Below are 27,951 nucleotides of genomic sequence, written 5' to 3'. Positions count from 1 at the left end.
AGCAGATAGACACACACACAGAGGAGGCAAGCGCAAAGTGATTTCCAGGCAGCCTGACTCGCCGCAATAGTCACCAGGAGCTGAGAACCCACCTCTAAAAATAGCCTAAAGCTCTGCAACAGCTAGCGCACTGACCTACGTCGGCAGCAATGGGTAGATAAGATGTGCAAAGAGAGGGGTCTTTACCTGCTTTTGGGACCAGCACTACTTCTGCTTCTAACATGGTTGGAGTGATCCAGTGGTGTCGGTAAAATTATTAAAATGGGGAAGAAGGTGATTTTGGAGATGCCGATAAAAGGTGCGATAAAAAGCAACAATGAGACAATCAGGCCCGGGGGGTTTCCCTTTTGGGAGCTGTTTTAGTGCTTTTGCTATCTCTTCTTTTCGAGCTGATAGGTTCTGAGGAGCATGAATCAAAGGAGGGGGAGATATTCTCCAGGGCACAAGGTTTGGCTTCATCCAGATCGTTGTAGAAGTTTTAGAGTGTTAGGCCTTTATCGAGTTCAGATGTGGCCCGAGAGCTGTCTGGTTGCCTAAGCTTGGACATGTGGGTGCGCGTAGCTTGGGTCCGCAGGCGTCGTGCAAGGCACTTACCCACCTTATCCCCACCCGTATAAAAATGTTGTTTACGGGCTAGTAAGGAGTGTTCTGCTTTGTTTGTGCAGTATAGGCGTAGCTGGCCTTGCAGTGCTGCAAGCTGTTTTTTGTTTTGTAGCTAGGGTTTTATTAAAAACCTTTATTTATAAATTTTTAAAACTTAGAAAACTTAGTACAGATGCGTTTTTAAAGGTATCAAGGACATTGAGAGTACAGCTCTACATATTTCGACAGCTTCACATTACACAGGAGATGTACATGGACACGAAGACATTTTATGCATCATTAATCAGTAGTTGCTAATAATGGCAGTATCTGCATCACCGTAAATTGTCATAGTAATCCATGCTTCAGCAATATCCTTCATCATTCAGTTTAACAAGCCTCAAACATAGTTCTTCTTACTGCCCATAAGACGACCCAACACAGTCATGATTTGCAAGATACCAAAGCACGGTATTCCCACACAGTCCAATGCCATGTAAGAGTATCATTGTACCTCAGTGAAAATTGTTATCCGTGAATAATGAATCAGTGACCCCCATCCCGTTCTTCCACGACAATTTCCACTGCCTTCCTACTCTCGTCATCTGAGGGATCTGCAGTAGCCGTTAGGTACCCCCTCAAAGGATCCCATATGTCCTTAGCCCTATTGCGTAGCGGCTGTGTTTCTGCATATACAGTATTCTGGTCTTGGCAATAAATAAGATCATTCAGCCAGCCCTTAAATTTCGGGGCTCTTCCCCTCCCCCACTGACATGCAACCCTTCGTTTTGCCATCAAGAGTGCTATGTCAACGAACTTTCTAGTGGACTTAGGCGTCTGCATTGTGTATCCCAACAGCATAATGAGTGGATTTCTATCAATTGTGTCCCTAAGTATCTCTTGAAGTGCCATGTGAACCTGGGTCCAATAGTTATATATCACTGGGCAGTCCAATGCTAAGTGTAGGAATCCTGCCCCCTCCACATTACACCGCTCACATCTGTCATTGTCTGCTAATTGGAATCTCATCTTCTTTGTCGGTGTATAATACATCCTTTGCAGAAACTTATAATGAATAATTTTGAGTCTACAGCTTGAGGAGATATTGGCAGTGATGCCACAGCAATATGCCCATTGTGATTCAGTGATCTCCATGCCGATATCCACACTCCAATTTTTGAGAGTCGTGCTTTCCCTGCTTTCGCATTGCAGCCGAATGCTCTGGTAAAGGTGAGAGACCATATGTCGCCCATCCACAGATGTAAGCATAACATGCAGTGGCATTACTATGTCTGGCTCATCCGGAAATTGCGGTAAGACACTCCTTAAGCCCTGTTGTAATCTAACATAATAGAAGAGTTCTAAAGGCGCAGGTTGAGTGCCCTGGAACATCTGTTCCCGAGTCTTCAACTGCCCATTGACAAAGAGGTCTCCCCAATTGTTCATGTTTAATCTTCGACACATTGTACGAAATCCTCCTTCCTGCAACAGCGAACGTAGGGGATGATAAACAAGCGGCAAAGAAGGTGCGTATAACAGGGCAACGGGTAGCATACGTACGATCCGTGTCCATGCATCCACTGTACATGTCACCGTAGTAGCAGGTGTTTCTATAGCATTAGCTGGACCATGAATGATACATTTCAATGGGAGAGGTCGCGCTATCCAATCCTCTACCGCTAATTGTGGCATGAACGGCGTGGGTGTAAACCAATGGTAAGCATATTGTGCCTGAGCACTTAGCTAATATACCATAAAATCAGGGACATCAAACCCTCCATTGGCATATGGTTGTGTGATGACAGACCATGTTAGTCTCGGCTGTTTGCCACCCCAAAACAATTTCAACAATTCCGAGCGCAAAGGTTTTTTTTTAAAAAGCACCCGGGTAGTATGGGATATTTTGAAAGAGGTATAAGAAACGAGGCAGGATCACCATTTTTATTAGCGAGGCCCTTCCCGCCATAGATAAGGGCAATGATATCCAACGTGCAACGTCGTCAGTTAATTTAGTGATGGCAGTGCCATAATTTAACCGTAGTGTTTCTTCCTTTACAGTAGTCACCCGAATGCCTAGATATCGGAGGTCAGAGCTACACCATTCCAGTGGATAATCTAGCTGAAATCGGGGCACTGCCGGAGTCAAGGGGAAGAACTGTGATTTCCTCTAATTTATTTGTATTCCAGATAATCGGTCAAATACTAAGAATTCCCGCAGCAATGGATTAAGGTTTTCTTGGGGATCTGTGACATACAGCGTCAAGTCATCGGCATATAGCGACACATCAATTTGCCGCTGAAAGCATTTAAATGCGCTCCGTTTGTGCAGCTGTCGTATACGACATGTCAGGAGTTCAATCGCAATTGCGAACAGTAAAGGGGATAGGGGGCACCCCTGTCTGGTACCTCTTGTGATTGAGATCGGGGCCGATAGTTCGCCGTTAATAAGTACTCTCGCCGTGGGATCGGTATAGAGCAGCTTGACCCATGCGAGAAATGATTTAGAGAAACCCAATCTGTTCAGCACTGCAAAGAGGTAACACCATTCTACTGAATCAAATGCTTTTGTGGCATCAAGGAACACAGCAGCTACAGGAAAATCTGGTGCTATTGTTTGAATCAGAGAGAATAGGGTGCGCAGGTTGTGATTATTGGACCTACCAGGAACAAACCCTGCCTGGTCCGGAAGCACTATACTAGTCATGAGCAACGATAGCCTGGTCGCAAGAACTTTAGCCAATATCTTTGCATCGCAATTTATAAGCGAGAGTGGCCTATACGAATCGCATTCTGTGGGTTCCTTTCCTGGCTTTAAAAGAGAAGTAATAACCACCTCCCTCATTGTACCGGGTAGTATACCGACCTCAAGTGATTCCTCGAAAACCTCCTTCAGCACAGGAGCCATTGTTTCAATATAACATTTATAAAATTCGTCCGGTAAGCCATCCAGCCCAGTCGCTTTGCCGTTAGCTAAAGACATAATCGCATCCCGTATTTCGTCTAATTCGATCGGGGCACTAAGAAATTGCCTCTCCGTGTCACTGAGCCAACACAGTGCTACATCGTCTAAGAACTCTTCAAACCGTACATCACCCGCCTGTTCTGTAGAATATAAGCCACTATAGTGTGTGTGAAACAAGGTTAGAATCCCTTTTGTGTCTTGGCATGTCCTTCCCGCCGGTGTATTTATCTCCAGTATGTGTGTATTACGGCGCGGGTGTCTAGTGACCTCTGTCAGTGCTCTTCCAGGCCTCTCTCCCTCACAGTATTGCCGTGCGCGCCAGTGTTTGCCCCTAAATTTAGCTTCCCTGGCTGCTTCCTCCTCATATTGCGTGAGTTTGTCCCTAAATTCTTTGTGTATGTGCCCCGTTGTTTCTTGTATCATCTGCGCTTCCAAGCCTTTCAATTCTCCTTCTAATTTTTTAATGGTGCCTTGGATGTCTCTAAGTACCCCAAAGCTTTTGGAAATGTAATAGCCTCTTACCGTCACTTTAAACGCTTCCCAAATGGTTTCCACGCTTCCAACCGATCCCTTATTTCCAGGAAAAAAATCTACAATCTCCTCACCTAACTCTGTTTTAAACACTTCATCTAGTAATGCCGATGGTTGCATACGCCATGCGGGCTTTGCCCTATCGTATCCTGGTAAACATATTTGTACCAACACTGGACAGTGGTCTGAGTAAGACCTCGGCAAGTGGGCAACCTTGCCCAAATCAACACTCAGCCCTCGAGATAGTAGGCAGTAATCTAGTCTAGCCCAAGTGTAAGCATGTGCTGTGAAATGTGTTTCCTCACGAAGCTCAGCATGAACAAAGCGCCAGCTATCTATCAATCTTCCTTCCTCAATTATGCCTTGTAGTGCATCCCTGGCTTGTATGTTATACTGGGGACAACCCTCAGATCTGTCCAATCCAGGAACCAATGTCACATTGAAATCTCCCCCCCATATAATATGCATTGAGCCTATGCCGAGTATTTTACCCCATAAATTTGTGAAGAATTCAGGTGTATCTGTATTAGGAGCATAGCAATTCACTATTGTCACTGTTTCAATGCCAAGTCGGCCTCATAGTAATACGAAACGTCCATCAGGATCTGTTATATCACCAAGCTTCGCAAACGGTACCGATTTTTTAATCAATATAGCGCCACCTCTGGCGTATGCTGAGTATGAAGAAAAACTTCTAACAGTTGCCCATTTACTAGTAAAGGTGTAGGTGGAACGTGGGCTCAAATGTGTTTCTTGCAATAACCCAATTTGTATGTGGTGCTGCTCCAAGTATGCCAGTACATTTCTACCTTTCCTGGCATCATTTAGGTTTAACTCTTTTTTATTTGAAATTTGCACCTGGAAGGCAAATCATTCAGAGTAGACAGTTCAACATCAACAGCAATAATACGCCTGAGAAGGGTACGGATAGGGCACAAGGAAATCATTATGACAGTCCAGTACTCATTAGATCTGTTGCTGCGTTGATCTGTAAGGAAAAGTGCATCGTGCCAACCAGGTGGAAACACCCTATCCCCCTCCCCCCCAACTTCCCCTAACCCCCTCCCCACCCCCCCCGTCCAGTGCTCAAGTCCTTCTCCCCCTGTGTCACCCCGTCAGGCCTCAGTTCGGAGTCCCTTCGTTTCCCCAGCGTTAGGCCTCTTCCTCCGGTTCCGTGAGACGTAACAAACGGAGATACCGTGGGCATGTAAGTTTTCTGAATTCAGTGATCAGTAGAGTGCGGAATGGTTGCCAAAGCTCGTCAAATTGATCTTTGTCTCCGGCTAGTGTAAGGGACATCTTCTCCATCCCCAACACCCCCCACAGCCGGTGAAGCCAACCTGTAGTGGAGGGGATGGTAGCAGTGCACCAGTGTATCAGGATGTTTTGGATCGCTGAGCCTAGGGCGATGGCCATTTGGCGTCCTCTTCGCGAGTGTAGGGGGTATGTTAATGAATTAGGGAGCCCAAGTATGATGTAGGCAGGAAAGCGGGGCAGTTCGGTGTGGAAATGTGTATCTACGTCATCAATCACTTGTGTCCAATATGGGTGTATCAGGGGGCAGTCCCATAGGATGTGCAGTAATGTGCCCAAGTGTCCGCAACCACTCCAGCAGTTCTTGTCTTTGCTATGATCCATTTCACTAACGCGTTCTGGCGTATAGTACCAGTACGTGGTCACCTTAGTTAGGTTCTCAGTAAGTCCTGAGTGGTATGTCGAGTGTCGCGCTCGGTAGGATATTTGACTCCATTCTTTGTGGCTCAGGGTCCTGCCTAGTTCCCTCTCCCAACGCTCCCTTCCCGGATTGTAAAGATGGGTTGATTGTGGTTGGAGGAATTTGTAAATGTCGGATATGAGTTTGGTGTCTGAGGTGCGAGTCATTAGCCATCTCTCGTACGGCCGGAAGTGTCGGTCGGCTGTCTCCCTCACCTGTGGCTGTAGGGCCCAATGGCAAACCTGAAGGTAACGCATGCGTTCCGTTTCAGGGAAGTTGTATTCTTGTCGGAAGAGGGGGAAGGGGAGCACGCCCTCCGGGCCATAAATGTGACAGAGGCAGCGGCATCCCGCTGACCACCAGTGGGTGTAAGCCCCCTTTGCCATACCTGGGGTGAAGTCTGGGTTGTCGGCTAGAGGTGTAAGTGGCGAGGGAAAAGTGGTGAGATCGTGTACCACGTTAGTGGCATCCGACGCTTGTAACGGGACCCGTGTGACGAATGATGCGTAGAGATTAGTCGGTTGGGCTGCTCTGTGAAGGAATGGGATTTCCTGAAGTGGACGTCCCGCTATCGCTTGATCCTGGAATAACCAGGGTTTTTCGGACTCCCACCTGCTCCATTCCACCAAATAACGTAGTTGCGCCGCTTGGAAATACTTGCGTAGGTCCGGTATACCTAACCCCCCCTCTTCAGGGGCAAGCATGGACAGGGCCTTTCGCATCCTCGGCTTCCGGCCCTGCCAAATAAAGCGGGCGAGATCTGCCTGCGTTTGCCGGAGCCATCCGGTGGGCGGCTGGAGCGGCAATGCCCGGAAGAGGTACAGAATTTGATGTAGAATTGTCATTTTGACAGCCGCAATTCTGCCCAGCCACGAGAGGGGAAGGCTTCTCCATCGGCCCAGCTCCTTGCGAACCTTCTTTTGGAGCGTGGCGTAATTAACCGCTGTCATTGCAGGGAGTGTGGAGGTCACCTGGATCCCTAGATAGGGCACTGCCTCTGACGCCCACTGGAGAGGAAGGGTGGTCTGCAGGTATTCCCTGGTGGTGGGTTTCAGGGAAAGGTCAAGGGCCAATGATTTATCAGCATTCATTTTGAAGCCAGCCACTGCTGCGAAATCCTCCAGTTCCACCAAGCTTGCGGGGGGGGCCGTCCGTGGGTTGTCAAGTGTGAGCAAGACGTCATCCGCGTGTAGGCTTATGGTATGTGTGTAGCCACCAAATTTTATCCCCGTCACCGCGGTGTTTTGGCGGATCCTCTGGACTAGTGGCTCCATATAGAGGGCAAAGAGCAGGGGCGACAGAGGGCAGCCCTGCCTCGTGCCCCTCTCAATGGGAAAGCTCCGGGAGCTGTAGCCGTTAACTCGGACCACTGCTGTAGGAAATGTATAGCAATTAAAGATGAAGGTGCAGAATTTCTCACCGATGCCAATTTTCTTCAGGACCATCTCTAGGTATGGCCAGTGGACTCGGTTGAATGCCTTTTCGGCATCAACCGCCAGTAGCATACGTTCCCCGGGAGTTCGGGAGGTCTTCTCTATAAGGTGAGTAACTCGCTTGGTGTGGTCAACCGTTTGGCGGTCCGGTATGAATCCTGCCTGGTCTGGGTCTATGAGGCCTAGCAGATGGGGGCCCAGTCGGGACGCCAAAATGCTCGTGTACAGTTTGAGGTCGACGTTAAGTAGCGAGATGGGACGGTACGAGCTGCATTTGGATTTGTCTTTCCCTGGTTTGGGGATGACTGAGAGAGACGCCCGCAGGAGGTCTCGGGGGAGAGCCCCCAGCTCTGAGAAAGTGTTAAACAGACGGGTGAGGATCGGGGCTAAAATAGTGCAAAAGGTCTTATAGAAAAGACCTGTGAAGCAGTCAGGCCCTGGGGCCTTTCCTGGTTTAAGTTTAGCTATGGCCGATATCACTTTCTCTATGCGGATGTCTCTGTCGAGATATTCCGCCTGCGAGGGCTCCAAGGAGGGGAGCGCCACTGAGTCTAGCTACTCGGCCGCCGCCTGGCCGTCAAGATGATCCCCGGCATAGAGAGAGGTGTAGAAATCTCAAAACGTTTCCGCTATCTCTACATCTTCCGTGACCGTCGCCCCATCGGAGCGGGAAAGCTCTTTCACCGTCTGTTGATGACGCAAGACACGGAGTCTGCTTGCCAGCAGCCTGCCGCTCCTATCCCCTCCCGTGTAATAGGCATGTCTCAGCCGTAAGGCTGGGTATTCTGCCCGATCCATGTCTAGCGCGGACAGGAGGTTTCTGGCCGTTTTAAGCTGTTTCCAAATTCGGGGGGGCCCCCGTCCGCTGGTGGATGCGTTCTAACTCCCGCACCCGGAGGGTAAGTTCGTCTCGCTTGAGCTGCCTATCTTTATTCTCCGCTGTGGAGATGGCTATAAATTCTCCTCGGAGCACTGCTTTCATGGCTGCCCACTGCGTCGCCTGCGTCGTGTCCCCGTTAGCGTTGTGTGACTGGTAGTCGCGGATTGCGTCCTGAATGCGTTTCACTACCTCCTTTCTATGTAGTAAAGTGTCCCGAAGGCGCCATACCCTGAGGGGATTTGAGGTAGGTGGTAACGTAAGGGTGGTGGTAACCGGCGCGTGGTCTGAGAGTGAGAGCACTCCTATCTCTGTCGAGGTGGCTAGTGTGCAGACCGGGCCAGAGGCTAAGAGGTGATCTAGTCTTGCGTAGGTCTCATGTGCGTTAGAGTAATAAGAATATTTTCTGTCATTTGGGTGAGTGCGACGCCAAAGGTCATGGAGGTCCAGCTCAGTGAGTCGGTCTGTGCAGTTGGTGGAGAAAGTCCCGGCCTGGGGAGAACGTTGCGCTGACCTATCTAAAACTGTGTTAAACACCATATTGAAGTCCCCTCCCAGTAGGATGTGTCTGTCTGGGGTGACGGTAATGTCAGTGAGGGCTGATTGGAGGAAGCGCTCTTGGCCTTCGTTGGGACGGACTGTAAATGGACCCGATGGTGAACAGTAGGCCTCCCAGAGCAAAGCGGTACGCTAACAGCCTCCCTTTCTGTTCTGCGCATTTGTGTAAGACTTTAACTTTAAACGCCTGTGCTACTAAAATCGCCACTCCACCGGTCTTATTGGGGCCCGAGGAAAAGAGCTGAATAGGGAATTTTCGGGACCGTAGTCGGTGGCAATCACGCGTCATCAAGTGTGTTTCTTGCAGAAGACAGATGTCTGCCTGTGAGTTTTCTAGCAGGGACAAAATGGCGCGCCTTTTGACAGGACTGTTGAGACCCCGGACATTCAGGGTTAGAATTTTAAGGGTGGTAGGTGGCATGGTGTCTATAGGATTTGGACTGGCTGGTTAGCACGCCTGATGAGGTGTGAGACATCGGGGTCGGGCTACGACCGTTGTGTATAGAACGGAGCACTGGACAACCCACCCACTCTCCTACACATCCCCGTCCCCGAACCAACCCCCCCTTCCCAACCCACCCCACAGAACTTCCCAAATCCCAACAAAGTTCCCCCCAACACCCATGTTTGCCCCCCCCAACCTCCCCAATACAACCCCTGAGAAAAGAACTACTCATAGTCTCGGGCCTACTTGTGCATAGCGCAGGTCCGTAGTAAGTCACTGTGGAGGGTAACGTGGCAGCGGCCGAATCAGTGGCTCCTCGGCCCTTCCCCCCAGGCAAAGCTACAGTGTGAAGTTATACCCCTGAATAATATTGTCTTACAGTTTGGTCGCTGTGTTATCCGCTACTTCTTGCACTGCCGCCTCCTGTTCTTGGGCGACTGTGGCAGGGTCAGGTTTCGGGATGGACCTCGGGGATCACCTCCGCCGTACTGTCTGCCAACCCTCACCTGATCGTCGCGAGGGCCCATCTTGTGATCTGCCTGGGGATGCTTCTCTAGATCCCGTGTCCTTCGGCATGTCGATGTCTAGTAAAGCACACGTGTCGCGGAGTGATTTGAGCTGGTGCAGTGATCCTTTCCATCTAAAGATCATACGAAACGGGTGCCCCCAGGAGTAAGGTATTCCATTGTCTCTCAGAAAGTTCGTCGCAATTCGTCGCAAATTTACGTTTCTGTAGGGTGATGGTGGAGAGGTCTTGAAAAAGGGCTATGGGTTCGTCCCGGAAGTGAATTGGTTGTTTTTCGATCGGGCCTCTCTCAATATACGCTCCTTCAAGGAGAAGTCCGGGAGGAAGGCCAGTATGTCCAGGGGGGGGCGGTGCTCTTCGTGCCATACCGACTCTATGTGCACGGTCAATCCGTATATCAAACTCCTCAGATTCCCCCAGGATCTCCCGGAATAGGTCCTGCAGATATCCGACCATACTGTTCCCCTCGGACTTCAACGGGACCCCTCGGACCCGTATGTTGTTCCGCCGAGAGCGGTTCTCAAGGTCTTCCGAGTGTGCCTGCAGATCCACTTGCTGGTCTTGAAGGCGGAGAATCTCTTGTTGCAGCCGCTCTACCTCCATGCTGCGGGACTGGTCTGCCTCTTCCACCGTCGCCACGCGCTCGCCCAGGCCATCCAGATCTCGACGCAGCTCCCGTTGTTCTCCCGCCAGTTCCTGTTTCAGGGGTTGGAAGTCGTCCCTCAGGGTGTTAAAGAGGGAGGCTAGGAAGGCTTTGGTGATGGGGGCGGTCTCGTCATCCTGTCCTTGGGGGCTGGCTGGAGTCTTCGGGGACGCCGTTGTCTGGGCTTTCTCCCCTTTTGGCGCGCTTTTGTGGAGTAGGTCCACGATATTACGGGATCCCTTGCGTCCCGCGTGTGCCATGTCGCCGGTGTATGGCGTCTTAGGTGCTCCGGCGTAAGAGTCAAGGAGGGCGCAGATGGCGCTATGGCAACGTCGGGAGTAACTCCTGCTGGGGCCGTTGATCTGTCACGGAGTCTCAGGGCCCGTCGTGTGTTAGGTGCTGGAGTCGGCACGTAGTCTTGCGTGGCCGGGGTGCCTGGGGGTCGTCCTGTGGTGAGCCGGGTCTGAGCCAACTGTCAGAGCCAGACGCAATGTCCAGGGGGGGAACCAGCGAGGCACCTTAATTTGGCTCGGCGGCGGTAAATGCTTTATTTCCCGGTCGGTGTCTCCGTTGGGCCGTCCGCCTGGCCTGAAAGGTGCGGGCTGGGGAGCCGGTCGGGATCCGCTGTGTCCACGTCTGCGTGGCCGGGGTATGGGAGCCTCGTGGCCGATCCCCCGTAGTGGGTGCTGGTTCTGGGGGATTATCGCCGTGGTCGGATCCCTTCCCGGGGACCCCAGCGTGGTCAGCGGTCGTGGAGTGTTGGCGCTCCCCAAATGGCTGGAGGTGTCTACTCCGTAGTCTTTCTAGGCGGAAAATGGCGCCTTGATCCCGGCCGTTGGTGTCCCCCCGAAGCAGGCCTAGATCGGGGTTCGCCGGCTCCAGCCCCTTGTCGAGGGGCAGGTAGATTCGCTAGTCTCCGAGGGACCTTGCCAATCGGTGGCGTGCAGGGCCGCCCCGCCTCAGTCCTCTAGGGCGCGACCGCGGTCTCCTTGGGTTGAGGCCCAGTCCGTCACCCTCGTCGCTGCATGCCCTGCTCACCTCTATGTGGGCTCAGTCTCTCAGCAGCGGGGGGGGGGGCTGCTGCTCTCCTTGTCGGGGGTCTGAAGTTTCCCCAGGGGGTCTGCAAGTGCTCGGGGAGCAGTTTTCCAGCTCCGGTCTCCTCCCAGACTAGGCCCCAAGCCGGGGGCTCGAGTGGTCCAGCTGTCCGTGCTGCCGCAGGCCGGCCCCTCCGCCGCCCGTATCGACTGGAGGTCAGCTTCGCGGTCCCCGATTTTTCACCAGTGGCATCAGCAGGGTCCACGTCTGTCCTCCCGACTGCTCCGTCTCGGGTCACAGGGCTCTGGGCTCACTCCGGCCGGCGAGCGCCCACGGACGCCATTTCTCTGACGTTTATCGGCGGGAGCTCCTGGCGGGTGTATCCAGGCTCCGGGAGGCAGCGCAGACCGAAACTTCAGCGGGGAGGCACCGGTGCCAAGCGTGTCGTCCCCGGCTATGGAATTAGTGCTTTTGGGGGGTATCTCACTCAGTTAGAAGGGAGCTTTGGGGTTCAGGGCCGGAGAGCCTCGTAGAGACACGTCCGATCAGGCCGCCATCTTGGCCATGCCCCCTCCTGGCATCATTTAAACCCCTTATATTCCAGGACAATACAGACATTTTTGAAGTTCGTTGATCAGCTGTCATCATAATTCAAAAGGTCAATCCACATAAGCAATATATCCCTGAGCTTCTCTCTTTTCCCTTGAACCTGCATCCGCATATTGAGATGCACCTGCATCCGAAGTAGTTCACATAAATTGATATATAAAAACCCATCTGTTGCACAACCCCATCCTCCCACCTCTGTAAACAACAACCATTCAACTGTCCCCCACCCCCCCACTGTAGCATCCCAATCATGCCAGCAGAAGATCCCTCCATCCCTCCCTTTCCCCCCGAATTCAACTCAACAACTCGTTGGGGTATGCCCATTGTGGTGCTCTACTAAGTGGCGCACTCTAACCCTGCTATGAATGGAGACCCATAACGGCTTAAAGCAGGGGTGTCCGACTTAGAATAACAAAATAACCACTTCAACACTTCATCACCTGGTTCTTGGTGTATAGCCCCCCAGCAGCCCTTCTCGTCATATTAAGCAAATGTCCATTTATACATTACATTCCCGGTACATCACGGTTATGCCTCTGCTCATCAGCAGACCTCTGGACACATCGGGCAGCATAACAAGAGGATAGTTCATATCCCCACATCCTGTTGTCATTCCACCCCGGGCAGCGCCCCTTCGTCCAAATCATCCTCTCCATTCTGGTCTTTGTTTCGGGTTTTCAGATGCTTTAAGAACTTGCCACTGATTACGGTGTGGTATGAAACGATTGCTTCCCTGGATATGTTATTCGCAACTTGGCCAGGTATAAAAGTGCATAATCTATCTGTGCAGTTCGTAGTTTCTGTTTCACTTGGACAAATTTGCGGCGTTCTTCCTGCACTTTGGCTGTGAAGTCCGGGAGGATCTGAACCGACATTCCATCATAGCTAAGTTGCTTTTTCTCCCTCGCCACCTTAAGGACGGCATCTCGATCCCGGTAATTGAGCAGCCTAGCCACTATAGGTCTCGGTGGCAGTCCGGGTTTTGGTCGTGGTCCCAGAGTCCGGTGTGCTCTCTCAATTATAAATTGCGCTGACAGATCACCCTCCGCAGTAAGCACTGTCAGCATCTTCTCAACATAGGTCTCTAAGCAGCCAGTGTTGGTGCTCCCCGGAATATTCAGAATTTGAATGTTATTCCGTCTGCTGCGAGCTTCCATGTCCTCATTCTTTGCATCAATTATGCGCATAAGTTTATCCATTTGGGTGACCACTTTTTAAAGTTGTTCAGTGACATCCTCGGTGTCAGAAATGCGTTGTTCCGCCTCCTTCAGTCGACCCTCATGGCCATCCAATTTATGCGCTATATTATCCAAGCGTGTCCACTTTTTCTCCAATCGTAGCAAACCCTTGTCGCATCTCTGTGAGTATGGTGTGCAAATCCAACTCAGATGGTGACGCCGGTGTGCTCGACATGTCCTTCCGTCGTTCCTCATCGACCTCTGGCGTTTTTTTGCTCATTCTCTTATTGTCAAAGGTAATACGTGGCTGCCTGGGGTCCGGTCTGCCCATTATGCCCTGCTCACGGAGCGTATGCCTGGTGGTAACTGCTTCAAGATTTGCAATGCGTGCTATAGAACTTAAGCCTCCCACCACCAGAAAAAGAACTTGAGAAGTGTCCTTGTGTACAGTGTAATCGTAATGGCACCGTTCCTAAACCTCTCTACAAGTCGTTGAAACTCAGTAGCAAATACAGCGTGTTCCAGTGCTGCAGTTGTTTTAGTATAACACTCTCCCCAAAACGAACAAAGCAGGGTGGTTATTTATATCATGAACTCATCAGCTCCTGCCCTTGTACTTCGGTGCGTTCTTTCCTGAGGGTTTACAGCAGACCAGTCGTGGTCCCACGTCACACTCAGCCCGCAGTAGGTCCTACCTGTGCATAGCACCGCAACCAGAGGAGCCATTTACGCTAATGCGCTCTCGATGCCGCCGCCATTTTGCCGTTTTTTTTTTTTAATGGAAGTGTCCAATACACCGCTCTCAGGTCACACGGAGCGCATCCACTGGGAATATTATACTTGAGGACGTACCTCCTAGCGGCGGTCCAGCTCCGCAGACACAAACATTTAGTGCTTCACTGCCATAATTTCTCAATCCTTCTCCTCGTACTCAGAACAAGCATTTTGCCAGGATTGTGCTCCCACCGGGTGATATATCTCCTTATTAAAATCCTGAGTACTGGCCTTACACATCCACAACTTCCAGTCGCACTATCGGTAGATGTTCAGCAAGCGGGCCGTGTGCGAATATTATACCCTGGAGTCTATGGCCGCCATTTTAAGTCACTCAAGTCGTCATTGCAGTCTCTTACAAATTGTACTTTTTATATCTCTGTTACAGCTACCAACTCACTGTTGGTTGCCGTGTGCACGTCACTGTTTTTCCGCCGAATCGATTTAGTTATCAGCGGTTAGCCCACCGCCTGTGATATCTCCTTTGCGGGGCTCGGCCCGCATCCTCCACAGAGCCTCGTCGTCTGCAACACCCGCTGTCCGTGACCGGAGGCCGATATAAAGGTGTACAGGCAGCTATCTCGGTAATGTGTCCGCCGGTCCTTAATTCGCCCAGCCGCTATTTTTTTAGGTGTCTTTGGGGTGATATGAGTAAGGATAAGTAACGGATCTTGAGTCGGACGGCGGGAGCCTCAGCAAGCCGCGGCCATTCCGCTCGTGCGCCACCTAGCGCCCCCTTTTTGTAGCTAGGGTTGTTGATGATCATTTCGCTCTAACTCTTTAATGTCGTCAGAGAGTGTTGACTCGAGGAAACGAGCCTCCGGGAGCAGGCTATAGCAATAGAAGAGATAACTCCCCGAATAGTGGCCTTGAAGATATCCCATCTGACAGATTCCAAAGTGTCAGAGGTGTTATTGGCAATGAAGAAGGCCTCAATCTCTTTCTGTATGTCTGCCACATCAACTGGATCGCACAGGACATGAGGAGGGAGTCTCCATCGGAGTGTGCACTCGCTTTATGTTGGGAAGATGGAGAGAAATCGAGACATGGGCGTGATCAGAGATTGAGATGTCAGACATCTCCGCAACAATTAAAAAAGAAATCAGTTGGAGGGAAAGGAAATAATGGTCAATTTGCAAATATGAGCAATGGAAATGGGAAAAGAATGAATAGTCTTCGATGTCAGAGTGGAGGTATGTCTAGGCATCTAATAGACCTAAGTCATTGATAGTATTCTTAAGAGCCACCAACATAGCCCCGTGCCCTGATATGATGGTACGCTGCGGTCCCAGTCAGGGTCCCACACCAAATTGAAGTCTCCTCCGAAGATAATCACCTCTTCTAAAGGTTTTAGCAGGTTTTGTACTTGGGAGCGCAGGAACATGCCCTGGGCTTAATTAGGTGCATAAAGGTTTAGTAGAGTCAAAGGTTGTGTGCCCCATTGTATTTGAAGTTTAGGAAAATTACCCTTGGTGTCCTACACCACTCCGGGAGTCCTCCCCGCGAAACAAGCCCTCAGTATTAGTACTACTCCAGCGGTTTTGGAAGAGAAACAACCCCAATATTGTGGTGGATATTTAGGGTGTGTCATGAGACGAGTGTCTGCGGAGACATGGTGGATCTCCTGGAGGAATATATTGTCAGGGTCTTGTAGAAGCAAGTAGCGACAGACCTGGCATCTCTCATTGGGAGTGTTATGTTCCTTCACATTGAGCTAAAGAAGTTTAAAGGGAGACATCATTGACATCTCGGTAGGAGTATCAACAAGTAAGGAGTTTATAGGTCGCTTAAGTAAATACTAGCCCATATTTGGGTCAGCCAGAGATAATGATATGTGTGAGAGTGTGTATTATGCCGCTTAAGTGAGGATGGGTTCCTCAAGTTATGTAGTAGACTAGTCTGGTTAGAGAAATCCGGCTATGTCTTCCTCTCGATAGACCCATCTAGGGGGAAGAGATGTTGGAAGGAAGAAGAGGTAGGGATAATATCATCAACAACAAACGGCCAACAGGGCCAACCAAGTTCAGTGTCATCGAAGGAATAGCCCACAGTTCACAGAACGGGTCATTCTGAAGAAGTCATTCGTCTATGTGACACTGTAGTCGTGGGGAAAAGTGGCAGGCGTAAGCAGATTTCCAAGTCTCCGCTTCTGGCAGCCCACTGCACGAGATACAGACCCGCCAGCACGCCTCGGAAGGAGCGAAGAGCAGGTGTCAAAGTAGTCAAGGGCGAGAGTGAGGGGCCCATTGTAGAGATAAGTTCACCCATGTTTCCATAGTAGAAGAGTCTCATCCAACCACCGCCCTGGGATACTAGATCCTGTTGCGTATATGTGGGCCCTCTTGCGTAGACTTTACTGTAGGAAACCAGATTAAGCCTTGAGGAATTAGAGATATGAATGTGCCCAGTTAAGTCATTCCGTTTGACCAGAAGGTCGAGGTTGTGGGAGAGTCATTCAGGGTCCGGATGTGATTAATAATGTCTTGGCCTGAGATGAGTCCTGGTCTTTGGGGGTGCTTCCTGTACTTAGGCGGCGGGGCAGTAGACCATTCCTAACAGGAAAGCTTTCTGGGGCGTCCACATGGGGGATGGGGGTCAGAACTCCCCATGATCCAAAGGGAGAAGAAGAAGCTGTTTTGCTCCTCTGAGCAAGCGAAGGATTCAGCATTTGCCCTCCCAAGAGGATCAGCGCAAAGGGATGGCCCCACTGGTACTTGATTTTAAGTTCATGCAGTTTGTCCATAACGGGGTTAAAATCCTTGCGTCTGCGTAGTGTGGCTGGTGCTATGTCTTGGAAGATTTGGATTGAGTATCCGTTGTATGTCAAGGCTGTGGCTCATTGGATCTTTTTCAGGAGCTTCTTTTTCATCAAATAAATGGACCTGTGTGAGTATCTCTGGGATGAAGTCTGGGCGCCCTTTGGCTTTATCCAGAGCAGGCGGAGAGGTTTTGTCGTTTTCCCGGATCGCCTGCAGGAGGTCCACCGTGAAGGTCAAGATGTCTTCGCCTTCTGCTCCACGTGGGACCCCTGATGCAAAGATTTTTAAGCTGACTTCGATTTTCTAGGTCTACCTGCTTGAGCTGTAGATTGATGTTTTGGTCTTCCAGCTCTGCCATCCAACACCAGAGACTTTTGTTGTCTTCCGTTCTTGCGTCCATCGTGCGATGAAAGGTCGTCCACCCGTCCTCCAATTTCCATGACATCCCTCCGGATGTCTTGTAGCCCGGATTTGTTTATCTTGCAGTTTTACTGTAGTCCCATGTAACAATCATCCAAACACTTTCGCTTCACACCACACTGTCTGTCTTCCCCTCCCACCTCTTCCACTATAGCCCCACTTTCTTCCTACCACATCTCTTTTCTTCTTTTCCCTCATGCAACTTACCTTCTCCCCATCACATATCTTTCTGATTCTGTAATTTTTTTCTGATATTGCACATTACTGCACCACACCAAGAACTGGATCGATGGATGGGGTCCAGGGAAGCAACTAGACCTGTACTTCAGGAAGGGGGGGCACTAACACTCCCAGTCAGGCCCGGCTCGAGAGCTGGGGGCAGCCGTTACAGCAGTCTTTTTTGGCACTCTCCTCCCCCAGATCCTCTTTCTCCATGAATTCCCTCACTACCACTCTCCAACAGTGCATCTCATCTCTCCATAGCCTCTCTCTGATGTACAATTCATTTTATAGTGCTACTCATAGTTCACTCGCACTCGAGTGCTGATTAGGATGGTGGTCTGACTTTCGTATGATTGCCACCCTATAGTAAACTGGACCACTGTCGGAAGTCTCACCAGAGCCATTAGGATGTGACCGCCACCACAGTGGTCGCAATGCCTATCTTTTGCATTGCAGCGGGTATTGCTGGATGCAGCACCCGCTGCAATGAAAAAAGGGGACACTTTACATATCCCTGCACTGCGTGGCAGGCACCATGTGATGCCTGCCACATGGTGCAGGGATATGTAGGGGAGCACCATAGGTGCCCTCCAAAACCCACAGCTTAGGGCCAGTGGGGAAGGAGAGCCCACTACGGACCCCCAAAGTACCTTTCCACCTGCCTTTTCATTGCCGGTTAACTGCCATGAAAAGGCAGGCGGAAAGGGACATCATGATTCCTAGGGTAGTGCCTAGTAAGCACCAACACCATTGTAGGGATTGTATTTCCTTCCGATGGACCAGCAGGCTCAAGGAGCCTGTCGGATGTCTGGCAGTGGGTCATTTCGACTGCCAACCACCCACCGCCTTGGTGATAAGGCAGGCGGAATATAGGTTTCCGATGGCAGTGGGACCGCCACCAACGGGTTGTCGGTGGCGGTCCTACCACCAACATAATCGGGCCCTCAGTTCTTTGATCTGGATGGTACATGTACTTTGCAGCAGGCACATTAACCCTCCGTGCTACTTTACGATGAGCTAGAGTCATCTTGATATTTTTATTTATGCCTGAAAACTACTTGATGCACGATGACGTTTTTTTGTTAAGTACCCACTCCACTGTAAACTAAAAAATATAAATAAAAACACATTATAATTTATAGTGCCAGTAGCTTTAACTTTTACAAACGCGAGAACTATTGCATTGCTATGCTTGTATACTTTTGTTAGAGTCAAGTTATTTTAACACTTTTGTGTTGGTATTCAACACGATCACATATGTTTCTCTCGTTCGACGGAGACAGTTATTTTTCTTGGCCGTCTTCTTTGGTTACATTATTAATGTAAAGATGTAGCATCACAAAAAACACAATAGTTTGGGTTTTCTTGGATTTGGGTTTTCTTGGATTCTCCTAATTCCATTAACCTCCACCCACCCCCACCCCGAGCCCCTCCCCCGCCCCCCACCGTATCCTGGTTTTATTAAAGGGACTACACATCCCATAAAATCTGTGCACAGTACCTGGAATTTTACAATCTCTTGCTAGATTAAAAATGTGCTCTGTGTCCTGCTCAGCTGTTCTCTAGACTGAAGTTTGCACTATGTTAAGATACTTTTTAAAAAAGAGTTTTGATGTTGGTCATAAGTAATGGAAAATGCCTTTTTGGATCTGTGCAGAACACCAACCCACTTTCCCATCCTTTGGCAGTTGTCGTCTGTCATCAGACAAGAGAAGTACTTTCCTTTTTCCTTAAGCCACTGTTCGTGATCACAAACTTCAAGCTGCCAGCTTCTTTAATTTCTGGCGTGCATGCAGAAATATTCAAATATTTTTCCAAGATGTATCGATTTTCCTTTATCATATTGAGGACTTGTACACAAATGTAACAAGCAGGAATAGCCTGCTACCTGGTTTAGTAATGTTTTCTGTGAGGCATTAGGTTTTTTAATGATTCTGGCTATCCATGACAAGCCATCCATGATATCTAATATAGAGCACTAATCTGCAGGAGTGTTCATATGACCATTCTCGACAGCAGACTCTTAAACATCCTTGTTATGATGACCTTTGCAGAATCCTGGCTCAGGGATTTAAGGTTGACGCTACTTTGTTCTTGAGATAATCTCCATAGCAAAAGTACAAATCACACTAGACTTGGCAGCAAACCAAATTGGAAAGTGCTGATAATTTAATCTATACCAAAATGTTCAGATGTCTGCTTTCTGAAGCTGGAAGTTACCCAGGCTTAGTTCAAGAGGTCTGATAAGCAACACTCATTAATATTGGAGGGATTCTTGTTGATTTGGACCTTGGTAGAGGAGCACCACATGAAAATCACATGAATGCTCCTGACTAGATAGCAGAAGTGGCCAACATGGTAGATAGTCTGGCGAGGTAGGAGGGGGAATTGGTTGTCCCCCTCTCTACTTACCAAGTGCAACTTCCATTGACAAAGAAAACCTGTAAATACCAACAGTGACAGAGGAAGCTAGTGTTCAAAGGTGTTACCTTGAGGGGATTCCGGTCAATTGGACACCTAAAAAACATAGAAGTGAAATGTGTGTGAAAGCAAATCTCATACAAGCTAGAATATCGAAATAATGTAAAAATAACAGTATCAAAGAGTCATAAAAGAAAATGTTGTAGACACTGCCGGTGGTTATGCTTTGTCTTCCAAAACAATAAATAAAGATGATGGAAAAATTGGGGGCCGGTACAATTGAGCCATATATGAGGAAACCTCATGTGATCACATCCATGGTTTTATTGCAGGTAGGCAATCCGATTGTCTTCACCGTTGTCACATTGGCATGTTTTCGACATACAGAGGCTGTGAGTCCTTAGGTTATAGTGCCAGTTATATATTCTTGCCTGCACATTTAAAAAAAACTGTTTTCCATTAGCTCAATTGTTTCATCACTTTTGTTTTGCAGAAATAACAGATCACATGTCTGAAGAGTTTGGACAATTTCAAAGTCTATTCTGCCACCACTGCTGTGTTCAGTTTACCAGAATTTTTAAGATGACCAGAATTACCTGAAGGTTAAGATAACAACACAGGACCTCAGCACAGTATCTGGGACTAATACTGTTACATTTCACCCTATGTGTTATTCTTTATTAGCACGTCTTAACATTTTTAGTTTTATTATAAAGTTTACGTATGGATCATACCTACTATTTGTATAACATAATCTTTCTTACAAGACTGGTAATGAAGTAATGCATAAACATAAAAACTCAGCACTAGTGGTATCTAGCAGGTGTGGCACTGAAACGATGTTCTTTAACTTATTTAAATACTGTTTTTTTCAAAATATTTCAAATGTATTTTCCTTCTGTAATATGGTTAATAAATAAAGTTTACTTAGTCAACTCCTTTCTTAATTTTTTTGTGACCCTTCACATCTTAGTACTCTCTTGATTGTAAGAAATATTAAGGGTGTATTTCGCTGTACGTGGCTTGGTTTGACTTTAGAACATGTAGTTATCAGGTACCGGGGGTGACTCCAGCGCCAACTCTAATAGCTGCAAACCAGCAGAGCTCGGTGCCAAGACCACGGTTTTGGTCCTAGAAATCCGATCCAAAGATCAGTACTGGCCTGGGACAATCGAGGAATGGAGGGTGCGACCCCCAGGAGTAGCGGAGAAAGAGTGTGAAGGCTACCCCAGCTCCCGATCGGCACCGGATAGCTGAGACCGCAGAAGCGCAGATGCATACAACAGAGGCCTGAGACAAAATATCCGGCGTGCGGCCTCCTAATGCAGCCGGCAGTCAGTGTACTACTGGGAGCCGGGCTAGAAATGCTGAGGGGAGTACTGGTACTGGGAGGAGATTTTAATGCGGCCTTGGACCCAGCAAGGATAGAATGACATGTAACAGGGCGGGGCCAGGTAAGGAACCTCTGCAGGGGTTTGTAGAAGCAATGGGACTAACGGATATATGCTGGTGAAAATAACCCCACACAGCAACAGTATAAATATGAAAAGGGGGGGCCCTCGGCCCCCCCGCACGCATGGCGGCGCGGCGACCGCCTCACCTCCTCTCCCCCTCGGTCCTTCGACGGTGGGGGCGTGCCCTGGGGCGCGGCCCACCGCCGATTGGCCGGCGCCCCTCCTGACCCGGATTCAATGGACTGGTTCCGGGTCGGGGGGGGCGGGCGATAGGAGGGGCCACCCGGCCCCTCGGGAATAAGAGGTGGGGAGCGCCCAGGAGACCCCCTTGTCCCTGGACGCTCCCTCGCTGAACGCTGTGCCCCGCGTTCGGGGCTTCTTTGTTTCATACTTTAATAAATACGGCCGGGCGACTAGCGCCCGCCTTCCAAAAAGTAAAACACGTCTCGTGTCCACGTTCCTGGGTGTTGGGTGCCGGATTGGGGGGGAGGCGGCAGCTAGTCGCTGACCATGTTACTCTGCCTCCCACGGTAGCTACGCTAGGTTGGATTACATCTTTACGCTGTAAACTCACATGGGTCTCTTTTGTTCTGCAACCCATCGGCACGAGAGGGATTTCAGACTACTCGCCAGAAAAGGCACAGTTAAGGGGGCCCAAACTGGACGACACACTTTCCCCGAGACTAGACACATGGGAGCTCAAAGACAAAAACTTTAGGCAGAAGGTACGGGAGCAGTCGGAACTATACTTTAAGGCAAATGACGGATCAGTTCCATTGGACGACATACTGTGGGAGGCATATGAGACCGTCAAACGGGGACTGGTGCCTGGGATTGATAGGAGGGAAACAAAAAGAAAGGGAGATACAGTATGTAGAACTTGAGAAAGAGATTGCAGAACTAGAAACGGAGGGGCACATGCATCAACCTATTTAGGAAGTGCAAACGGTGCGAATCGGTAAATTCGGCCGTTTGCGATTCCTAAATAAGTTTTTGGGATGCATCATACATTTTTGTGGAATTTGCTATTTTTAGTGATTTCCAAAAATGCGATTGCTTTTAAGGAATCGCTAATTTGCGATTCCTTAAAAGCAATGCATGATTGTTTTTCAAATTGCGAATTAGCAATTAGGGGGTGCAAATTACCACGAGGTTCAACCTCGTGGTAATTTGCGAAAAGTTATGAAAATGCTCAAAAATGCATTTTTTAAACTTTCATGTTACAGACACACATGTCCTTAGGACATGTGTGTGTGAAACATGCACTTTAAAATACATTTCAGGGGTACAGGGGGGGGTCCTTTGGACCCCCCTCTGCACCCTTGCAAACCATCAAACAAATGGGATTCTCAAAATAAAAAAGTGCAAAACTGCAGTGATTCCTATGGGCCTTTAGGCCCATAGGAATCAATGTAATGCCATTCCTTAATTGCGATTCGCAATTAAGGAATCGCAAATACCGAAAATTAAGAAATCCTAAAAACGTTTAGGATTTCTTGATGCATAGGATTTTGCAATTCCTAAATTGCGATTCCTTAATTTTCGCAATTTAGGAAATGCAAAATCCTACATTGATGCATGTGGCCCTAAGATACTGGCTGAGGGTGAGAAACGGGCTGCAACCACCCACCGGGTTCGGGTTAAGCAGAAAGAGCTGAGATATCTGAATAGTGCAATGGCCCAAGCACGGACAATTAAGAGGAAACTCTATGATGTAGGGGACAAGACCAGTAAGATGTTGGCATGGCTTGAACGCAGGGATCAGGGTAGGAACTGGGTGCATGAAATAAAAGCACTTGATGGGACACTCTATAGGATGGGGAGTGAAATTACAGAAGCCTTTACAAATTACTAAGAACAGCTACACACCCCAGTCTCGACAAGTATCACAGTGGACTGTGTAGAGCTACTGCAGGATATATCGCTTCAAGAACTATCTGAGGAGGACAAACAGATGTTGGAGCAGGCTTATTTGAAGAGGAGATAGTTGGGGCTATCCAGAATCTCCAATTAATACAAACAAGTTTTAGTATCTGGGGATACAGATCACTAGAGATCTAAGTGACTTCCTAAGACATAGGCCCACATGCATCAAGCATTTTTGTAGTCGCAAACGGTGCGATTCCTTAAAATCGGCCGTTTGCGAATGCAAAAGTGCTTTTTGGGATGCATGAAGCAATTTTAGAATTCGTGACATTGTTGCGAGTTCTAAAATTGCGGGTGCTTTTAAGAAGTCGCATATGTGCGATTTCTTAAAAGCAATGCATCATTACTTTTACAAGTGGAAATTCGCAATTAGGGTGCCAAATTTACCGAGTGGTTGAACCACTCGGTAAATTTGGAAAAAGTGTTTAAAATGGTGAAAATGGTTTTTTTTCAACATTCATGTTTCACACACACATGTCCTTAGGACATGTGTGTGTGAAACATGATGCGAAAAATACATTTCAGGGGTGCATGGGGGGGTCCTTTGGACCCCCCCTGCACCCATGAAATTTTCTAAGTGCCACTCGCAATTTGCTGATGCCTTCCCATTGACTCCTATGGGCCTTTTGGCCCATAGGAATCAATGGGAATTGCGAAAATTTAATTAAGAATTCGGTATTCATTTGGGATTCGGTAAAAATTGCGATTTTTACCGAATCCCAAATGAATACCGAAAATAATGATGCATAGCATTTTGCACTTCTTAATTTGCGATTCCTTATTTTTCGCAAATTAGGAAGTGCAAAATGTTACAATGATGCATGTGGGCCATAATCCTTCTCCATTGGTTAGGAGGTTCAGGATGGACGTGGCACACTGGAGGGGCCTCCCACTATCCTTCATGGGTAGAGCGTCCCTCTTCAAAAGGATGGCCCTGCCCAACTTTCTCCATATTCAACAAAACGCCCCATGCTGGGTCCCTCTGGACCTCTTTCGGAAGATAGTGAGTTGCAGGGGCTTCTCTGGAACAGAGGCAGCTCCCAAATAGCCCTTTCAAAGCTGCGCTGCGGAGGAGGGTTCATGAAGGGGAGCTGCCAGTCCCTGATATTAAGAAGTATTACTGGCCAGCACAGTTAAGCACAGTGAATGCATGGTTGTATGCCGACAGGGAGGAACACGCATACAAGGTTGACCGACAGGCGATGGGAGATAGAGGATATCCAGCCGTACTATACCAAAACAAAAGGGTGCAAAACAACTTCCACTACACACTCGAACAGTTACCTAGGTGTGGTACGAGGTAAATAGGTATTTGAAGTGCGCAAATACTCTGACTGAAAAAACGCCCCCATGGGACAGCGACTTGTTAAGGCAAGTGGGTAGACTGGAAGGTTTTCATAAATGGAGGATATTGGGAATATAAACTCTTGGGGATGTGTGGAGGCACCTTGCACTGATTACAAGATGAATATAGTATGGCGAACTCTGAAAAATTCCAAGATCTGCAATTGGATCTTGTGCTAAGGAGGCACATCCGCAAGGGGGATAGCTTACTTGAATACACTCCGATGGAGGATAGGCTCCTACTGGACCCCATGGTGTCCAAAGCAGTCTCGCTGACATTTAAAAAAAAAATCAATATTCCACCAGACCCGCTAGTCTAACTGCGAGAGGCATGGGAAACAGAAGTAGGAATCCTAGAAGATGACGATTGGGCAGAGGCCAATCTATGTCTCCCATTTAGGCTGTAGATGAATCCATCAAACACTGAAGTGCTGTTGGGTGTGGTCCAAGAGGACCAAGTAATCTGCATAAAGGAGCACCGGAATTGAAGAATGGCTATCCTGGGGCATGTCCCTTCCTCCCTGTCATCACATTCTTCAAGTTAAAGAGGAAGGGTGAAAGGACACACACCTGCCTCAGTCCCTAGCTATAGAAAGCTCCCCAGTGCACTCCTCATTTATACCAAATCTTACTCTGGCAGCGGTCCCTGTATAGATGCATCAAATTATATTACTTATCTGCACATCCACCCCCCATCTGCTCAATTAAACAGCACATTTGAAAGCATTGGATAGATCCATAAAACCTAGGCAGATAGTTTCCCTTTTTGCAACTATGGGGCAGATTTATGATGACTGGCGCATCCCCAGGGATGCGCCAGTTATCATGCGCCGCTGCTCCGCCACCCATGGTGCGCCGCATTTACAATGCGGCGCACCATGGTGCAAGGCATGGAAGATGCGTCACGCATCTCTCGGCGTACGGGCGGCGCATTGCAGGAGTCATGTCGCAAGTGCGACATGACTCCTGCAATGCACAGGGGCCACCCCTACAATGCCTGGTGCGTCACCCTTACGCCTGCTTCAAGCAGGCGTAAGGAATTGACGTAGAAAGTGACTGAGTGAAATCTCATAGATTTCACTCAGCCACTTTCAGGAGGCGTTCCTGCGCAGGAACGCCCCCCCTGCGCAGGAACGCCTCCTTATGGCGCAGGGCTTTCCAACGTGACGCATCTCCTAGATGCGTCACGTAAATATGGCGCATTGTTTGCGCCGCCGTTGCGTCAAATTTAGTGACGCAATTGCGGCGCAAGGTCCTCATAAATCTGCCCCTTCGTATTTTGTAATTCATAGGGACAGATTTAGGCATTGTGTTACAGTGCCAATATCCCTCCAAAATTTCTATTGAATGTGCATCATTGCATTTTGTTCTTCCACCCAAACCTCTAACCTAGCTAACATTATTCTCCCCGACACCATGACCAGTGCACCCAATAGGGAGATTAGACTGTTTCATCATGGCATGGGTTAATTCCCTTTCTTAAAGATGGGGATCATTAATGACTGGGAGTATGTGTACAGCGCCCTGTTCTGTAAGTTGCTTTTAGAAGGTTGGTCAATAGGGGACCCCATAAGTCTCAAACACAACTACCAGTACCCCATCTGGGCCTGGGGCTTTGGAGTTAGCACATTTATTTATAGGATTAACTTTCTTCTAAAGTGGGCTCAAACACCCCACCACTAGGGGAGTAAATATTCAAAGGGGCGCAAGCCCTGTTCTCAGAGTGAGGCCTCCTTTCCCCACCCGCATTTAGGATACTAAAGTAGCCTTTCCATTCATTTGTCGGTATCACTACATTTAAGGATGCAGCACCAGTATATCTCTCTCGCAAAAAAGTCAGATTAATCACATTATAGAAAACCGGATTATCAGCCTGATTCATGAAAAACGGGATTAGCGAGTCTCAAATAGCGATAAAATGCGAACCGCTATTGAGAACTCGCAAATCTGAATTCATGAAGATTACCGGAAAAAAAAGCGACTCGCACGCGGGCGCAAAATCCGTTAGCGACTAACGATAATCGCAGAATAATCGCTATTTCCGGCTACCTGCGTCGGGAATGCGAATCGCAATCACGCGCGATCGGGAATGCGAATCGCAATCACGCGCGATCGGGAATGCGAATCGCAATCACGCGCGATCGGGAATGCGAATCGCAATCTCGCGCGATCGGGAAAACGGGAAGTCGCTTTTCGAGCACAGTGATGACATCACAACCAGGAAGCAGGCAGTTCCCACCCCCATTCACCACAGTGAGGCAGACCTCGAGGGAGCAAGTTGGAAAGCAGCAGCTATTCTGGTGATTGCGAATTTGCTACTACTCTGCTGCCATGTCAGAGGAACCTGTTCCTGGCCCCAGCAACAGCACAGGGCGGAAGAGGAAGCTAAAGTTTTCAGAGCAGAATCTTGAAAAGTTGATAGAAGGGGTGGTGGCCAACCACGACAGACACTTTGGGATAAACTCCAGGAAGGTCCCGGAGCAAGACAAAAGGAGGATCTGGCTGGGAATAGCCTCCAGTGTGAACTCCGTGGGTGTGGCCGATAGGTCACTGGAGGAGCTCAAGAAACGATGGTATGACCTCCGAGGTCGTGCCAAGGAGAGGGTGGCGGAGCGCCTTGGAGAGTCATCGGGCACTGGAGGTGGCGGACCTACAGTCCCTCCCAACACACCCTTGGAGGACCAGGTGGAGAACACCCTTGAGAGGGAGGCGTGCGTTGGCGTCACACTTCTGGACTCCTCCCGCCCCACCCAAGACACCCAAGGTAAGTGGCATGCGACTGCGACCCTGTCTCCTATGACCGTCCCTGACCAAATAGGCTCACATAATGTCCCTTAGTCATGCCTTTGTTGCGCATCAGGAAATGCCCTGAAGCATTGTGGGAGATGTAGTTTGTCCACAATGTAGTAGTACCACAATGCAGCCAGACAGGTTCCAAAGTACGCAAATCCACAGCCATCCAGGGAATGTCACCCAGCATGCATGTAACATCAGCACGTCTGACAGTCACATGCAACTAATGAGTATCCACTTACCCTCACAGGTGGCGCAGAAAGCAGCGACAGTGAAAGGCTGCAAATAGATGAGGAGGCCCAGGAGGAGGATTTTCCACCGCAAACCCAGGCACCAGCCCCTGCCGCTGCAACAACACCAGCAGCCAGGCCCCCCACCGTTGTGGCCCCTGCATCTGGCGGTCCACCCACAGCCAAAGCCAGGACCCCCACCGTTGTACCCCCTGCATCTGGCGGACCACCCACAGCCAAAGCCAGGACCCCCACCGTTGTACCCCCTGCATCTGGCGGACCACCCACAGCCAAAGCCAGGACCCCCACCGTTGTACCCCCGGCATCTGGCGGACCACCCACAGCCAAAGCCAGGCACGCCACTAATGTGCCTCCAGTCCCTGCCGCACCAGCAACGCCTGCTGTGACACCACCTGCAGCTGGTGCTACGACATCTGGGCCTGCGACAGCGCCAACACAGCGGCCAGCCACAGTGACAGGCCAGCAGAGCAGGCGTGGGAGGTCTCGCCATCACA

The 27,951-nt window shown here is 49.3% G+C and overlaps 1 long non-coding RNA gene across 1 annotated transcript in view; it reads left to right on the top strand.

Annotated features, from left to right (window-relative positions):
* The window catches only part of LOC144753375 (uncharacterized), a 117,312-nt gene extending 96,688 nt beyond the window's left edge, over positions 1-20,624 (top strand). Inside the window, exon 3 of the long non-coding RNA XR_013594322.1 lies at positions 20,183-20,624. This is a non-coding gene — a long non-coding RNA (uncharacterized LOC144753375). The remainder of the gene's footprint in view (positions 1-20,182) is intronic.
* The last annotated feature ends 7,327 nt before the right edge of the window (positions 20,625-27,951 follow it).

Source organism: Lissotriton helveticus, chromosome 5_1, assembly GCF_964261635.1.
Source record: "Lissotriton helveticus chromosome 5_1, aLisHel1.1, whole genome shotgun sequence".
Classification (NCBI taxonomy): Eukaryota; Metazoa; Chordata; class Amphibia; order Caudata; family Salamandridae; genus Lissotriton; species Lissotriton helveticus.
Note: the sequence above shows the minus strand (reverse complement) of the source record. Positions and strands in the feature narration are given on the sequence as shown.